We start from the raw sequence: 17468 nt of genomic DNA on the forward strand, positions 1-17468 counted from the left end.
TTTCCAATTTGAGCAGGTCGAGACCAAACTCTTTAATTAAATTGTAAATACAGAGAGCCCAACATTCCCCCTTGACCAGCACTTGGCCACAGTGGAGAGGAAAAACTGCCTTTTAGAAGGCAGAAACCTCGGAGCAGACCCCGACTCAAGATGGGCGGCCATCGGCCTTGACCGGTTATATTATAGTATGATTTTAAATGTACTTAAGGGTTTTGATACTTCACAAGTAAATTAGAGACATATTTCTATGTATGTACAGTATATGTTAGATGTACAGGCTCACTGATTATCTAATCAGTGTTTTTTTATCCGACTGCTGAATCAGTTATCTTAAAAAAGGAGCTACTTTGGCTCTGATGCAGCGTGTAATCTGCAAAGTGACCAGTTATCAGTGAATAGGGTAAAAAAGGGTAAAAAATACAATGTTTAATAGTATAAAGTAGCATAGAGTACCTAAAAAGTGTACTTACTTACAGTACTTGAGAAAGTGTAGTGTAGGCACATTCCATCACTGACCATACAACAGTTACTGTGCATTCTGAGATTATAATGAGCACAATGTGCAGCATCGGTTTCTATCAGCTACAGCCTTCGATGAAGGACTTTGTGTTTGCGTAGGATTCTGAACGTAAACTGAGACTAACTTCACTAGTTAGCTGAACACAAACCAACCAGCAGCTCTGACCGCAGTTTGGAACAAACCAAAACCTGCTGACTGCAGCTCTGATTGGTCCTGAAGGAAGCAAGTTTTTTCCCTGATCAATATTTATGTTTATTCTTGGTTCACACTGAAATATACATGTTTAGTGTTATGTGTTCAGTAAATATACAGTATAGCAGTTAACACAGTGGATCGACTCTAATCAGGGATAACAAAGCTCGAGTCCTCCTGCTCTCTAATGTGACGCTCTCACAGAAGCTGCAGAGGCCATTCAGCCGATCAAACCTGAAGGGCCCTTGATTAGACTGGCTTTTTATGTCACATATGTTGTTTCTTTCTCTCTCTCACACACACACACACTGTAAAGAATACACACACACACACACAGACTGCTGTAAAATGGTAAGTACAGTACAACTTGTGTGCGTCTCTGCACCGCAATTAATGATAATAAAGATGTGCCAAGAAAGTGAAGTTTGGCACCAGAAGTGTTTCTTCTATCGCTAACGCACACACACACACACAAATCTGCATTTAGAAATATTATCACTACTGGCACTCATACATATTTGACTTTCTTTACTGAGATAAAATATTAACCACGTCATTAAGGAACTGCATTACAGACGACGACTTCGCCTTCAACAAACTGAACAACAAGCAGCGAACAAGCAGCCACAAGAAGCTCGCGACTGTTTTTAGCTGCTCTGGCAGAAACCCAGTCGTCGTGAAGGAAGTCTGTGAACTAATTAGACAGACAGCCAAGCAGCCTGATGCTTCACGGACTCGACTTCAGCTGCTGCTGCTGCTATGGCACAAGATAATAGCATGCAAATACAAGGAAATGGAATGGGAGCCCAGAGAAAACACCGACGATGAAGCGCACAGAGAGAAATGTTAATGCCATCACTCCTGTCAACAGAAACTAATTAATAACCCCAGACTGAAAAACAAGAATGAGTAGAAGTGAGTGGTGAGTAAAGAACTGAGTGTTGAGTGGAAGCATCACTATGCCCTGTGAATTAATGAGCGTAACAAGAAGGACAGACGGACCAAAGGTTGTGTGTACACTGGGAAACATCACGAGTGCATAATGTTGGTTTAATCAGGCGGGAATCAAACAGCCAAGTCTGTGCTGGACGGCTGTATGAAGGCAGGTTTCTGTCAGACAGGTGCACAGTACTCATTGATGCTCACTGATTGGCTGAGATCTGGATGGATGTGAAAAAGAAGTGGAAGAGGGTCGTGACGGGCTGACAGCATCAGAGGAGAAAACAGATGACAAGCTTCCCAGCAACAATATGATTGGCTGATGAAGACAGTCGCAAAATCTGGTTAGTCAACTGAAAGAGTAACCGCCCACCCAAAGTCAGCTGATTATGAAGGCTGTGGCAGAGAGAGACTGAAGTGTGAATTCGTGACATGAAGATGGTTCATTGAAACAACCTGAAGATCATTTGGGGTTCATTTGTAGGATTAAAGCTCTCTTGGTTCTCACGTTTCACCACAGAGGGGAGGTGCTGCTGACCAGAGCAGGAGCACAGTGGCCAACACCTTGTACTGTAATGAGCTTATCTGCTGATCAATAAAGCTATAAAACGACACAGAGTCGGGGGGGCCAGCAGCTGGCCGTGGCCTCGCTCCCGGGCCGAGTCTTGGCTCGAGGCTGTCAGGGTTCGTAATGTGTCTGCTGACCTTGAGTTTAATCTGAAAGGGACACAAACGGCAAGTTATTTCCAAGTGTTGTCCAAGTCCAACAGCAGCTGCATGATGTTTATATGTGCAGCTGTATTTATGGCACCCAGCAGACACTCATCATCAAAACACATCAATTAGACAGACGATGGATTCAAAACCAACAGGAAGTACCAGCTTGTGCCCATAGACAACAGTTTCACCTCATTTTAATCTTCCGAGCTCTGAAACCATCGACATGGCTTGGAAAGGTTTTGACCATGTTGGACTGCAGTTTGTCTTCAGAGACTGCAGTCTGCAGCTCGTTCCTTCACTCAGGCCACCCTGCATACAGATGGATGATGGCTCCAATGACAGGAGGTTGGCTCTGCGCTGTTTGTCGGCCCAGTGATAGCTGAGGACAAACTGCAGGAATACGCTCGAACACGGTGGCTTCACTGCTCACCGTGACTCTAAAAACCTTAAGTGAAGCAACCAGACGCAGTCGAATATTCAGTGAATGTGTAAACTCTCTGCTCTTCTGCTCATTCATTAGACCCCACACAGCAGCAGAACCTCCTGCTCTAACTGAGTCGTTAGTCTGAGTCGTGTCCCAGCCTTCGCTCTCATTACTGGGGCTTTCTGTACTTCTTATTATTCCGCTTGTGACCATTAGGCCTGTTCATCTCATTACTGTAATCCTGATTCAAGGCCCACACCTGCCATTACTACAAGCACTGTGTCTCATCTGGAAGCTCCTGTTGCCGGCACCTTGAACGCAGCAAGAGATATGACAGTGTGTGTGTGTGTGTGTTATGAGATCTATAGCTACCTAATGGACCTATTTTCTTTTTTTGTTGCTGCTTCAAATGATTCAGTTGGAGCAAGAAACTAATGCGGCTATTAAGGCTCCATTAGCTTAAGTCACTCTCTCTCTCTCTCTCTCTCTCACACACACACACACACACACATCTCACCAGGGTGTCTGTGCGAGCAACGTAGTGCGACTCATGTTTAAGTTGATTATCAGGCGGTGACCTCTAGCGGCTGGGAGCAAAGAAGGAAGTCATGTGACCCAGTACAAGAACAACAGGGTCGATGGAAGGAGGAGGTCAGGCCAGATCAGCGGGTGAAACACCCAGGAGACAGCAGTTAACCAAAAACTCAAGCCAAATATTACTTGCACAGTAACATGCTCTACTCATGGCATGTACGTAAAATGTTTTTCATGTAACTCATGTACACGTGTCAACCCAAACCATGATCTTTATCCTAACCTAAGCAAGTATTGTGGGTGCTTGTACTCTCTGACAGTCACATGAATGTTTTGGGAGCCAACGGCGACCTGTTCAGGTGTGAGGACAAGTTGTGTAATGTGTGTGTAATTTGTAAGTTGTGTAATGACATGTAAGTGTTTTATTTTGACCTTAAAATGCAACTTTCAAAACTCATTTTCTCCTTTTGATGTAAATCGAGGACATGTTTCTTTCACTCACCTCGTAGAAAGGCAGCGGCAGCAAGCTGATCATGTTTGAAATGGAGGTAAGACACAGAGCAGAAGCGTCTGCCTTTTTCATTGATTTTCACATTATCTCATCAATGAAACAGAAGCTGAGGGAAATTAAACAGTTCTGTGGGTAGCTTTGCCTCAGCATCTTGACCCAATGAGCCTTAATCGTGATAGAACATACCATCTTCGTTTGTCTGCTCTGTTTCATAGATATAATGAGTCCCGATTGGAGAGAAATAAAAATAATTCACACAATAAATTACAAAAGTTCTGTAGGTGCAGAGAAACCAATGCAAACAACGAGCTTATGGCTATTACTTTGAACACACACCACAGTGAACTATGTAAATCTAAGTGTAATCCATCTTCCCTGCCAGGTGGAGAGGGGACATTTTATAACAGCAATGTCAAATCCCACAACAAGCAATGGGTCGAATTACTCTTAATGAATCTCTCTGGGTGAATCGGTCTTCAGCAACAGACTTGATCTGTTCATTATCCAACATACAGTCCAAATATCTTAGGCTGCAAGCAGAGCTGAAGATCATTAAACCTTACAGAGACCAGACACCCAGACACAATCACGTATTTTCAGCAACTCAAATCAGAAATCCTCCGCAGTCGAGAAAAGCTTTAAACCTCCCTTACATCCAGAATAAACATTTTGCCATACAAATATATTCCACACGGGTAAAACAAAGACAAGTGGTGTGACAGTATTGCGTTATTTTCGGAAACCTGTATGCTCTAAGCAAACCAAACCAATCACACCTAATTTGTCCCAGTGAATAAAAATATGTGTGAAGATTTGTCAAGAGAGATGCTGGTATGTGTGTGTGTGGGTCTATGTGCATCACATGGTGCAACACTCAGTTTAGCTGCATTTTAAGTACAGTGTCAAGTAAGGCTTTCTAATTCTATTAGGATGTTTTACTGGGGCAATGATTCAAACTCTAAATTGAATTTTACAAGCAGATTAAATGACTGTTAGTGAGGAACGGCCTACCTCTTTGACAGGGCGGGGGGCCCACCTCTTCTCACAATGCACGAAGCAGCGCTGCTCATCTGGGTTCACGTGCACGCCCGTGCACATGCACGTAGGGTTGAGCCCACGTTAAAGGTTGAAGTCTGTCATTGGCTCAGCCAGCTGTCTGTCAATCTGCCAAAACTCCCTGCACAGACAGCAAGAGGGAAGCGTGAGAGGGGGGAGGCAGACGAGTGGCCAGATGACAGGATGGCAAAGTGTTCCTTCACTCAGCAAATACACTGAGAAGAGAAGCAAGAACATGACTGGAGGACTAAAATGAAGAACGACAGAAGAAAGAAGAAAGCATCATGGTTGAAGAGAGGCACAATTTCTCTCTGTGGCTGATCAATGACTGAGTGACAGAGTTCAGTCCACACTCCACACTCACACAGAGATTTTTCATACACATAAACACTGTTTTAGGACTGGAAGATATTCACAAACTGGTTTACGTCTGGACCAGCAGATTTTTGGGAGTGATGAAGCTGATTGACTGGGTCATGTGTTTCCGTCCCCGATTCACAGCCCAACAAATGCCCCTTCGAAGACGTAGGAGACCTGATAATTCTGCTGCAGGTGCATTTCCTCTGTCAGAAAACATCAAACATACCATTGACTTTGTACCGAAATGTGGACTGTGGGGCAGCATGGTGCTACAGTGGTTAGCACTGTCGCCTCATAGCAAGAGGGTTCCAGGTTTGAATCCCGGTCTGGGCCCTTCTATGTGGAGTTTGCATGTTCTCCCTGTGCCTGCGTGGGTTTTCTCCGGGTTCTCCGGCTTCCTCCCACAATACCAAAAACACGCACATTAGGTTGATTGGCTGCTCTACATTGCCCCCTAGGTGTGAGTGTGAGAGTGTGTGGTTGTCTGTCTTTGTGTGTTGGCCCTGCGATTGACTGGCGACCAGTCCAGGGTGAACCCCGCCTCTCGCCCGTAGTCAGCTGGGATAGGCTCCAGCTCCCCCGCGACCCTGACGGATAAGCGGTATAGCAGATGGATGGATGGATGGATGTGTACTGTGACTGTTTCACAATGTTAACAGCAGTCCAAAAGTCCTCACACGTCATAACTGTTTGTCAGCAAGCTTTATTTTGAAAGTCTAACAACCCCGATGATGCCATAATGATGCCGTTGGGGTTTTCTCATGAAAGAACAAAAAACAAAATAGAGGTGCATTATGGGAAATGGGGGATCCATTGTCATGTGTGGATATTTCAGCTCTGATGGTTCAATACTGAAGTACATTTGATGATTCTGTCCATGAAAGTGCAGCACCAAACAACTGGGCTGCTCTTTGAAATCCAATCAGAGGGCTTTATTGCACCAGTCAGTGTCAAGTCCAGCATCAAACAGCAACAACCATGAGGGCAGGAAGCAGAACACTGTTACTGAGTTTTGTGGACAACTGATCCGTCCTCAGGAGGTGCACCGTCGCAGGTGCTGGAAACACCCGGCAGCCTCGACATGTGCAGTCTGGATAGAAGTTCAGCAACTTCCTGCTGAGTGCACACAGTTTGCAGGTAAGGAGATGACCTTGTCTCGTGGTTGTCAAGGCTCTACATGACTGTTAGCTCTGATGGTAAAACAGAGCCAAGCTGGTAACCTCTGGGAGTAAGAACATCACAGACAGATGGTGTAAAGTCCCTCTCACTCACCTTGACTGTTAAACCTCCTCATCGCTCTCCCCTTGGTCATTTATTTACACCTTCCTGTCTCTCACCTCATCACCAAATATATCATCTCAGTCAATCTGTCCAGCCTTTCTTCTTCCCCACTGAGAAACTCAACATTTAGCCTCCCACGGAGAGCTATGAGGTTGGCCCACTTCCTAAATGTGTTTCCACAGTTATAAAAGAACCTTTGAGACTGAAGTGGAAAAGACTAAATAGGTGACTGCAGGAAATTTTCTGGGTTTCTAAGTACATTTTCCTTGGCTGGAAACTGTCAGCACTTTTGTAAAATAACGCTGGCAGCCGTCCTCCTGTTGCCCCGGTTCAAACCCGCCAGGCTTGGCAGCTCTTCACTGTCTCCACACTCTGCTTTGTCCACTGCCACCATTTCTACTCGTCCCTCAGGGACTCTGTGGTCGCTAAAGGAGATATCCACTCTAAAACGCAGACAAAACACGGTAATCAATTTTGTAATTTGCATTCCTGAGTCTGCTTAGTTGTTGGGAGTTTTTCTCTTTCCTTTGGGTACTTGCCAGAAGTAGAAAACACACTATCACATCCAGATATTTCCTCAAGCTACAACTGAGAGGGGAAGAAAGGAAGAAGTTTCAGGTGTCTAGAATCTCAGCAGCAAGTGACAGGTTTTGTTGTCAGTACTGTGCTGATCTTCAGCATAAGACAGAAAGAAAGAACCCAACCAGAGAAAAGGCACACAAACAAACACTCTGTCTGCCTTTGCCGTCTTGACTGTTTAAATAGAGTGAGCAAAAAGAGATGAGAGGCTGAGGAATGGTGGGAACACCAAATAATGAAATCCAAAAGTTACACAACACTCACAAATAATATCAGTGATTCATCAGGCTGAATGTGGAGTTTACCACCTCCTGATGAATGCTGCTTCTGGCTGCAGTCCAGGGTCCTCATCTTGGTGGGAAGCCACACATTATTGGACGTGAAGGGAGGGAGGTGTGTTGTGTTATTCTGCACTCATGTGTGAATGTGTGAAGTGTATGAGCTGTTTGGATTAGACAGCTATTTTCAAAACGACCACGAAAAGAGAATCCCTTCTGCCGGTGGTGAATCTCAGATCAGAGCAGAATCACAGCAGTCACTTCAAATTCTGCCGAAGCTGAAGCTAACTTGGTGCTGCACTGCATGCCAGAATTACTTCAGATGTGAATGCAGGTTTGGGGCTTCTCCCCCAGCAAAAACTGACATCTTTCAATCAAATAAATGCACCCAAAGAGCTTTATGACAAAACTGTGGACTAACTCCAACAGCCAGATCTGGAATAAAACATTTTTATGATGGTGGAATAAATCTTGTGTGCGACCATGTGACCAATCAAATAAATGATGTCAACACATTTCATAATAAACTTGGCAGAATTCTAGTATCGACTTCTGCTGCTGAAACCCAGTAACTCCACAAATATAAAGACTCTCTCAGTCCCATCTGGCAACATTTTCTGACAAAGACAGACCATGTCTCCTGACTGTTGTATTTTTAAGCCTCCAACAGCACCAATCCAACCTGGCAACTTCACAAAGTGTTAGCACTGAATAACCCCCCTCTGAATTTAACACAACACTCCTCTTCCTCTGTTCATTTTTCTTTCTCTCTTCTCTGTTTGTTTTTCGTATCATTGTAACCTTTCTCCACTCCGGAGAAGAAAGTAACCGCCAGTCCATATATCCCCTCTTTGTCAGTGCCATATTACGTGCTTTCCTGTCAAACGGCTCAGGTCACACTGATAACAGTCCAACCTGGCAGCTGTGTGAATAAGTCGTAAGGCTGCTGAAGAAATAACCTCCGACTGTGGCTGATACTGTTTTAAGCGGCATCTGAGAAAGCAGATTTTACGTCAACTTGCAAGTATTGCTTCAGCCTGGCAACTGTGACCCTCTCGGCCCTCACAAAAACTAAAATCCGCCGTTATTTCCCCCACTTTAGCCGAGGGCTCCATCTGCTCCTCCAGGATCGTGAAGGGTCAATAAAACTTTATCTCCGAACTCATACATCTGATAAGCTCCTCGTATCATCAACACACAAGCAGTATAACATCGCAGCAGGTGGACCTGGCTGCTGTCTCTTTCGAACTGTACACAGGACACAGGTTACAGAACACACACCCCAACCTCTGTGAGCTTGGAAGGCTTCTGTCAGAGGCTGCACAGTCGACCATTTTGTGTCTTCATTGTGTGCTGAGCCTGAGCACGGCGGGGATCAGCCAGCAGGTGCAGGTCAGCTACTCGTCTGTGTGCTTTGATCTGTGCTCGGCTCAGTGAAGATTTTAGTAAAACTCTGCTGTGGAAATTGATGCGTTAAATTGAATGCTGCCATTATTAGAATGTTTGAATGATGAAAAATATCCCCAAAACAAAGACCACATTGTGATGCACTGTGAACAACGTGAGTCACCTGGCTGGTGTGTCTGCTGTCTCACCTGTTTGAGAAACACACAGCCCCAATTTATTTATCGTAATCTGGAAACAGTGCAGCAACCAATGCTTTACACCCTCCATCATGACAATCTCTGAGCAAAATAAGCAGGAACTTGTGTTCACGCTCTTATTTTCCCTGAAATCTGTTATCTTCTGAATGCCATGCAGTTATATTGTCTCCATATAAACATTCATTTCCCTTCATGTTTCACCAAACACAACAATCATCTGATAATTTGGGGTTTGTAACATTTACTTTCCTGCAGTTTCTATCACTTAAGCTGTGGTGGAAATTATTCATGATAGCTCTAATATAATTATGGGTGCAAATTCATGAGGCTCATGGAAACCAATTATGATAATCGCTGGACTTCAGTCGGGAAACACAGACTTCGTTTATCTGATGCCAAAACACAGAAAAGAAAGGTCTTAGGGGTAAAATTCTAAATCACTCAAGATATGACATTATTCTAATTTTACAAAAAAAATCAAAATGAATTAAAATGAAAAGCAAGGATGGTTCCTGCCCCTGGAGCTTCAAAGCCTGGAACACCTTTTTGACCAGACGCTCCTCACATCAGCCATTTGTCCTGGCTGGATCCTCTTTTTGTGGTTAATGTTTACTTTCATTTGAAAGTCCTTCATACAGCCACCTTTCCTCAGCCAACATTCTCGGTGCAGAAAGCACCAATACTCAGACGAAGGTGACCCGCTTTTCTTCTCTCATGTGGCCTGCATGAGCTGACGAGTTGCTGGATGAGCAAAGCTTGTTTAAAAGATACACTGCAGGCGCATCGGAGCTCACTTTAATTCCACAAGACACAACAAGGAAATGGAGCTCATTATAATAAGTCCCTGGAGGACGAGCGAAGCCATGTGACCAGAGCTGAACAAGGAGCGGCTGCTTGGAAGAGGTATGGAAAACAAGGGCTTTGTTTCTTACCATCCTTTGGTTAAAAATAACTCTGGAAACCAACACCGACCTGTCAACATGTCAGACATGAAAATCTGGAAATAAAACATCCACCTGTCGACTGTCCACAGCACTCATAAATCAGCTTCACTGTCCTTTAATTCTAACCATCTTCCTCCTGAATCCTGGTCAGCCTTTCATTACTTCTCCAAACACTTGCTGTGCTAGAGAATAAAGTAAATACTGACTATAAATATTGACTTCTTGTATATTGTACTGTTTACTTGTAAATTGTTAATTTATTATGTCTTTATTTTTTGCAACTCTTTTTGCATTCTATTCTGTTCTTGTGAGCTGCCACGACAAGTGAATTTCCCCACTGCAGGATCAATAAAATTCATCTTATCTTATCTTAAATAATAAAATAATAAATACAAACTGCAAAAGTCCTTCCCATTCTGCTCTAAAAGTGCAACTAAGCCTCCAACTTGCCAAAGCCACTGCAATAAAACTCCTCTGACTACCTTCAAACCTGGCAACCCAGTGCCACTCCAACCTGGCAGCTAATACCTTCCTCTGCAAAAGCCCTCAGCTGTTTCTGTTGGTATGAAATCCTCTAACTAACCTTTTCACTGGATTAACACTGTTCCAAAGTGGCAACCTTGAAGGAGCACAGCGTGTTTCAAATGAGCTGTGACTGAGCCTCCATGTCTCCAGATTACCCAGTCCACTTCCACCTTTGTATGTCTTAAACATCCTGACAACATCCACCTCCCCTCCTCCCGCCTTAAAACTCGCTCCAACCTGGCAACTTGTGCCTTGTATAACACTGAAGCACTCGACATGCGGAGAGCCTGACGTGCCGCCACGATTCTTTCCACTGTGCTGCCTCCAATCCACTCACCTTCCCTGCTCAAAATCACTTCAACATGGCAACTTTGCCCTGCTTGTAAACCTCCTGGCAACCTGGCAACCGCAGCAGGTGCAGCTCTCTGTGGCGAGATAAGCTGAGAGGGACACACCCTCCCCCAGCTTCATCCTCCTCCTTTCTGCACGCTGCAGCTTTATTCAGCCTACACATACACACACACAGCCAAACTGATGAGTGTATCAGGCACTCTCGTGTGTGTGTGAAGGTCAGGGTTTTATGAAGAGAAAATCAAAAAGATTTTTGTATTTGTCCCTCCATCACTCACAGGTTTTTGCTGTTCTCTCATGGAGCTCAAAGTGCTCAAATGTTCTTTCCACAGACGACCTCAAGGCCAAAACTGAATCATTTAAAGAAAGGGACACACAGTCCTCAGGTCCTTTGAGACCGACTGATGTGGTGGGACATTCAGGCATTCAGGGATCAACACGGCATCAGACTTTGACATGCGACGCATAGTAAAAATCATTGATGCAAACTGTGTAACTATACACAGCGAAGTGTGTTTCATCGCTGATGTGCAGCAGCTGAAGCTGTGGACACCTGACCACATGAGGACGTGAAGGAGCAAAAGTCGTGAGCATTCAAAGTTCCCCGCAAGGATCAATAATATTTTATATCGTAATCTATAATATGACATCATAATTTATTTGCAATTGGTTGGTTGAATCTGCAAAGCGACTAAAGTCACGTAAACAGTGGAGCAAACAAACACTGAAGTCTGAAAATCAGTCCAATCTGACCTCAGCGCTTTGATCTCTGCGTGTGTGAGAGTTCAGAGACTTCAAGCACTGGTCGTCATGGAAACCTCCAGCTGATTACAACCCATAATAACCATATGGCCATGGCTTGTGGTGATGGATGTGTGTCTGCCTGTGTGTGTGTGTGAGACAGATGGAGGGACGAAGGCCTCCCTGTGGTGACATCAGGGTCAGGTTTTCGTCAGCTTCCTGTGTGGTGAAGGTATCGTCAGCTGCTGTCCTGTTAGCTCGTCTCTCTGATTCAAAAGTACGCAAAACAGTTACAAAAAAAATATAGGGGTAAAATAAATGAACAATTTACAAGATACAGTAAACACAGCACAATATACAGCTATATACAAGTCCTCATAAGGGAGGAAAGAGGACTAGACTGTTGAGCTGTACAGTCTGACAGCAGTGGGAATGAAGGAGCTGCTGTAGCTCCTTCCTACACTGAGGGTGTAGCAGTCTGCTGCCGAAGGAGCTGCTCAGAGCCTCCACTGTCTGATGCAGAGGGTGAGAGGTGTTGTCCATGATGGATGTCAGCTTGGCTAACGTCCTCCTCTCACCCACCTCCTCCACAGAGTCCAGTGGGCAGCCCAGGACAGAGCTGGCCCTCCTGACCAGCTTGTTCAGTCTCTTCCTGTCCCGGTCCGTGCTGCCTCTGAAGGACTCTTCATTTAATCATAATTAATGTGAGGATCCGTCTGATTTGGTGAGGCAGAAGAATACGATCAAGGAGGATTGTGATCAGCCGCAGATCCTCGAAACCTCCGCAGCCTCTCGTGTCCTCGTCGTCCTTCTCCTCTTATCTGCTGCTCCTCCTCTTACTCCCAATTTCTTTCGTCAGAGAGAAACTCCTGTCAACATCTTCAACTCTCATTTTTGCCCCTTTCCGTTCGGTTTTCTCTCTTTCATCCCACATCAGAGTCTTACCTCTCGCCCAACTCTTTCAGTAACTTTTAAGTACAGTGAACCCTCGCTATAACGCGGTTCACCTTTCGTTATAGCGAGGTAACGATAATAACGATACCAACGTTATCCGCACAAAAGCTAAAACACTTTATGAAACCTTTGCTGACAGCGATGACATTCATGACAGCGCAGAGGAGGAGGATGCGGATCTTGGGCCAGTAGAAAAAGAGTCAGGAGGAAGAGGCACAGTACAATAATTGTTAAAAAATAAAGCTGACTACTTCACGGATTTCGCCTATCGCGGGTTCTTTTTGGAACGTAACCCCCACGATAAACAAGGGTTCACTGTACATCAAACCTAATTTTTCCTCCTGTCCAGCCTCCCGACCGTCAAAGTCCAAACGTCCCACACACTCTTAACGCTTCGTTACCGTACGTAGAGGTCAGGTAGAGCCGACTTTCCACACACAACCGTAATCCAATTTGGTCACTCCTCATCAGGGTTTGAACTACCAACATGTCCAATGTGCAGAATCTGCACACGTCGAGAAGAGACACAATCGTCTTCTTTTTCGCTGCCCAATTTTAATAAAGATGCAAACCTCTGAGGCCGTTTATCAACGACTGCAGTCCCATGAGCCTTCCGCCTGCCGTTCAGTGAAATCAGAGCCGATAATATGACCTAACAACGTAAGCGTATCCAGAGAGGCAGCAGATAGAAGACCACTAATTTTACTGTCACCAGACTGTCTGGCTGCTGCGCTCTAATGCTCTGGTCTGCCATCCCCTGACAGACAGAAGCAACAGAAAGGGAGACACAAACTTACAAAGAAATGACAAACAGTAATCAAGCGCATTTGTCTGGTACATAACAGACACTCTAAATCTTTAAAATGTGTGTGAGTTACTTGGACAGTATGCCGTTTCACAAAAAGAGGATCTCTCTCAGACATCTTCCTGCTTAGAAAACAAATCGGTCAGTGATTTAACACGGCCGCCTCCTCCGCTCAGACAGCCAAATGTTCGCTTCCTCCATCTGACTGGAAGAATTCACTGCTTCCTGAGCTTTCATCGATCTTTTCCTCTGATTTTCAAACTGTAATGGAAACATCAATGAAAACCATCCACCAAAATCACTTTCAATTCAACATGAAACAGATCTAAATAAGCTGCTGAAACTTTGATTTGTTCTGTGGAAACACAAGCATCTGCCTGATCATCGGGTGATACAAAGAAGAGCAGGAGACGTGACAGGATGGAATAAAACAGAGGCTAAAGTCAGCTGGTTGGTACAGCAGCTCCAACAGAGCGCTGAGTGACATCTCGCTCAGGGTTTTACATCTCGTAGCTAAAACGTGGTAAACTTAGCTGTGTGTGGTTTAGTCAGTAGGTCGGTAGATGAGTCAGTTGGTCAGTTGACACACACACACACTTATTACAGTGATTGACCCAGGTGGACCTCTTGGCTTCGTTTTCTCTGCTCTGTGTTAATCAGATGGAGATTACAGAGGGAGAACAGAGGAGAGGAGGCAGATAAACACTGAGAGACAAGAGAACGACAGAGGCGGAGAAGAAAGCGAGCACAGCGATGGGTGGATGGTGTGATGGAGACAAAGTGGCTGCTGGTTGGATAATGACATGACAAGAGTCTTTGTAGTGTTCTTAACTGCTGGCTGACTGCCGGTTGGTCGGGTGGAAACACTTGTGCTCATAACTGTGAAGGACTGCAGTCAGAGTCAAGTGGGCCTCCCTCTGCCGCTCGCTCTCCTCTGCCTCCACCATTTAAAGGGAAACTGTAAACTGTTAATCAGTGTACATCAAGAGTCTTGTCTTCACATCAGTTATTCCTTCCTGTTTACCTGATGATGCAACACGCATAATTACAGCAAGGGAAATGTGCAATGTGATCCATCAAACAAAAATCCGACATCCTGATACACGTCTTCAGTCGACTCATTAAATATGAGGCCTTTGCGATGTACACTGTGACTTGTTTTCCACTTCAAGACTACAAACGTACAAACGTCATTTCGTGTGATGTAAGTGTAAGTCGGTTTTTATTTTAGGTGTGGATGTCCACATACTTTTGGCCATGTTGTATTTTCCACAGCGTTTTGTTCATGAACGTCACGTATTTCTCATGTCATTATCTTGATTATGTTTTCATTTGCTTGTATGTGATGCTGAAATGAGATGTACATGTTTCTGCTTCCTTTCTGTCAGCCTCACAGTTCAAATCATCTGCAGCTCAGTGATTTATTCATTATATTGTGCTCTTTGTTGTCATGACTTCAGATTCCACGGCTGCTCCTCTTCCTCCAGCTCATCCTCCATCCTTCACTCTGCTCACTTCCTCTCCCTCCTCCTTCAGCCTCCATGTGACAAATCATTCACTGCTTAATGCTGAGATCATTTCTCTTTTCACTGTCCTTTCATAAAACACACAGAAACATCAAAATATTTAAACAATGAATCATTAAAAATGAATCTTGTCAATTAAAGCAGATCATAGTGATAATTTACTGCTAATTGAGTTTGGTCATAATCCAGCAGCACAAAAGAACCTGTTATTATACAGTGGAACAGTCCCTTAAATTACTAATTTCATCACTGAAGTCTGTAATTTAAGCCTTAATGAGTTTGAGTCGATTAAAGCACAGAGTGATAGGGAGTGTTTCAGTAGAACAGAAGGATTCGTGGTGTTTGTTAAATCCTCAGCACTTCACTGGATGGCTCAGGCTCAGCAGCCTCCTTCTGCACAGGAAACAGCAGCTGAGCTTCACTGAATACAAAGCTCTTTAAAAGCAGTGCAGCAACACAAAGAGCTTCCTGCACAGCAGTGAAAGCCAAGATATAAAAAAGAGAGGAGCAGTTGTTCTAATTATGAAAGAGGTAAACATGTTTTATGAGTTGAGACAAAAAAGTGAGGAAGATTTTCGAGAGACTTTTGTAAAAACTCCACGAATGACTGGAGTGCAGATGGGAAGAGAAAGGAGACGTCTGCTGCACTGGTTCAGACACATCATGTACCAAACCAGACCAAGCAGTCATATTTCTAAACTCCAACTAACTGTGACCCTCAGCTGAAGTGCTCCTCAGGAAGCTTTATTTTGAAAGTCTGACTGGGTGGAGCGGAAAGGACCACAAAAGGACTTGATAAGAGATGGATGTCCGTGTTCGGGGCCTAATCCTAACCAAAATTTCACCATAGCAGCAGGAAGTCCAACAGAAGGTCTGATTCACCGTGTCTTTGGATCCACATGCTCAGCGGTGATTTGTTTAACATGTGTCAATACTGCAGAAATCACTGAGGAATAAAAACATGGCTGCGTCTCAAGGCTGCACGGTGGGTGGTTGATAGGCGACACAGACCACTGCCTCTGTTGAGGTTAGGTTGTTCCAGGTGGACATAGATGGCTTCTTTCCCCACCCTCTCAAACCATTATTGTCCTGTAATGAATGTCCCCTCTCCTTTAGAAGTAGATGGACTGCAGAATCCTGGCCAATGGGGTTGGCCCTCCTGTTTTGGGCCATGCACTTATGGAGCAGTCGTTTGGTCTGGATCAAACATATACGGATCGCATAGACGACATTGCTTAGTTGCTTTAGGAGTTTTGTTCTTGGGACGGCCACATATGGGGACAGTCATGTTTGTGCACCTCTTATCTGTGTCCTCATTGGTGGTAGCCATCCTGTTATTTCTCTGGCCTCTTGAAGATTTGATGAAGGTCCAGTTGAGGTACCCCAAGTCCTAAGCGCCATCTTAATGTATATGTGCTCCTTCTTTATGCCCTCGGCCTTCAAAGGAACATGCTGTACCTGGTGGTGGACAGTTCTGATGACTCCCAGTTCGTGTTCCAGTGGGTGGTGAGAGTCAACGAGCAGATACTGGTCCACGCGTGTTGGCTTCCATTATATTTTGATATAAGACTCCTGTCCTCCTCAACATGTACCGCACAGCCCAAAAAAGGCCGCCTGTTATCTCTGACATCCTCCTGTGTAAACTTGATGTTGTTGTTGTGAGTTGATCTGTTCAGTGAAGGTTTCTACCTGATAGGATTTAATCTTGACTGAAGTGTCGTCCACATACTTGAATCAGTGGCTCAGTGTGAAGAAGTCAACTTCTTCCATGTGGAGGCCGGCCCCGACAGGAGACACCGGAGAGCCATGTTTCTGTCTGTAAATGCCCCCATTAAATTGGAAATGTGTGGTGGTCAGAAAGATGTCAAGAAGTTTGCAAATCTGGTCCAGGGTAAAGTTTGTTCTGGTATGTATGGTCTTGTAGAAGGTGCTCTCTGACAGTCATCACAGCTTCACATGTGGGGACACGTGAAGAGCGAAGTGATGTCAAAGGACGCCGTAGTCCAATAGGAAAAGGAAAAGCAGCAAGGAAATGGAAAAGAAAAGGGAAAGGAAATTGTGTGTTTAAATTCCTGATTGAAAATGATAGATAGATAGATAGATAGATAGATACTTTATTGATCCCAAGGGAAATTCAATTGTCAATTGATGTACTCATTGACTGTTGATGATGTTGCTGGAAATACCTTGATATGAATATTTAATTTGCAAATCTTCTTTCCAAATTAAATGTAAACTAATGCATTACTGTGATTGCTAGAAAAATAAAGTAACTTATTAATTCAAGGATTCAAGGATTTGGTATAAGCCCAATAACTTAATACTAACGCTATAAATATAAAAACAAAGTAATTGCAGGTTTTCTCATTAATATTTAACTCAAGAGCTGAAAGTCTTTCAGATGATCGAGATCCTTTACCAGGATGTGACCTCCAAACACAGCAGGAGCCCAGAGGAAATCTTCCCATTTATCTAAAAAAGAAACTAATCAGCATTTTAATTAAACCCAGCTGAACTCACTGAGAGGTCTGTGCTGATCGATGGAGCTGCAGTCAACAAGCTGAAACAAGTGGTGTCCAGCTGAAGCTGTGGAGCTCTGATCCATATGGTGACATCTGACTGGA

The 17468-nt window shown here is 44.3% G+C and overlaps 1 protein-coding gene across 4 annotated transcripts in view; it reads right to left on the reverse strand.

Moving 5' to 3' along the window:
* Positions 1-17468, reverse strand: part of si:cabz01090165.1 (uncharacterized protein LOC100333421 homolog) — a 207200-nt gene that overhangs the window by 101574 nt on the left and 88158 nt on the right. For 3 of the 4 annotated variants that reach the window (XR_006843437.1, XR_006843436.1, XM_046390165.1), the window contains one exon: positions 4852-5017. The gene's annotated coding sequence lies outside the window, so the exon portion shown is untranslated. Of the gene's footprint in view, positions 1-4851; positions 5333-17468 lie in introns of those variants that run through there. The other variant, XR_006843438.1, reaches the window with a different exon arrangement.

This window comes from Scatophagus argus, chromosome 5 (assembly GCF_020382885.2).
Source record: "Scatophagus argus isolate fScaArg1 chromosome 5, fScaArg1.pri, whole genome shotgun sequence".
Classification (NCBI taxonomy): Eukaryota; Metazoa; Chordata; class Actinopteri; family Scatophagidae; genus Scatophagus; species Scatophagus argus.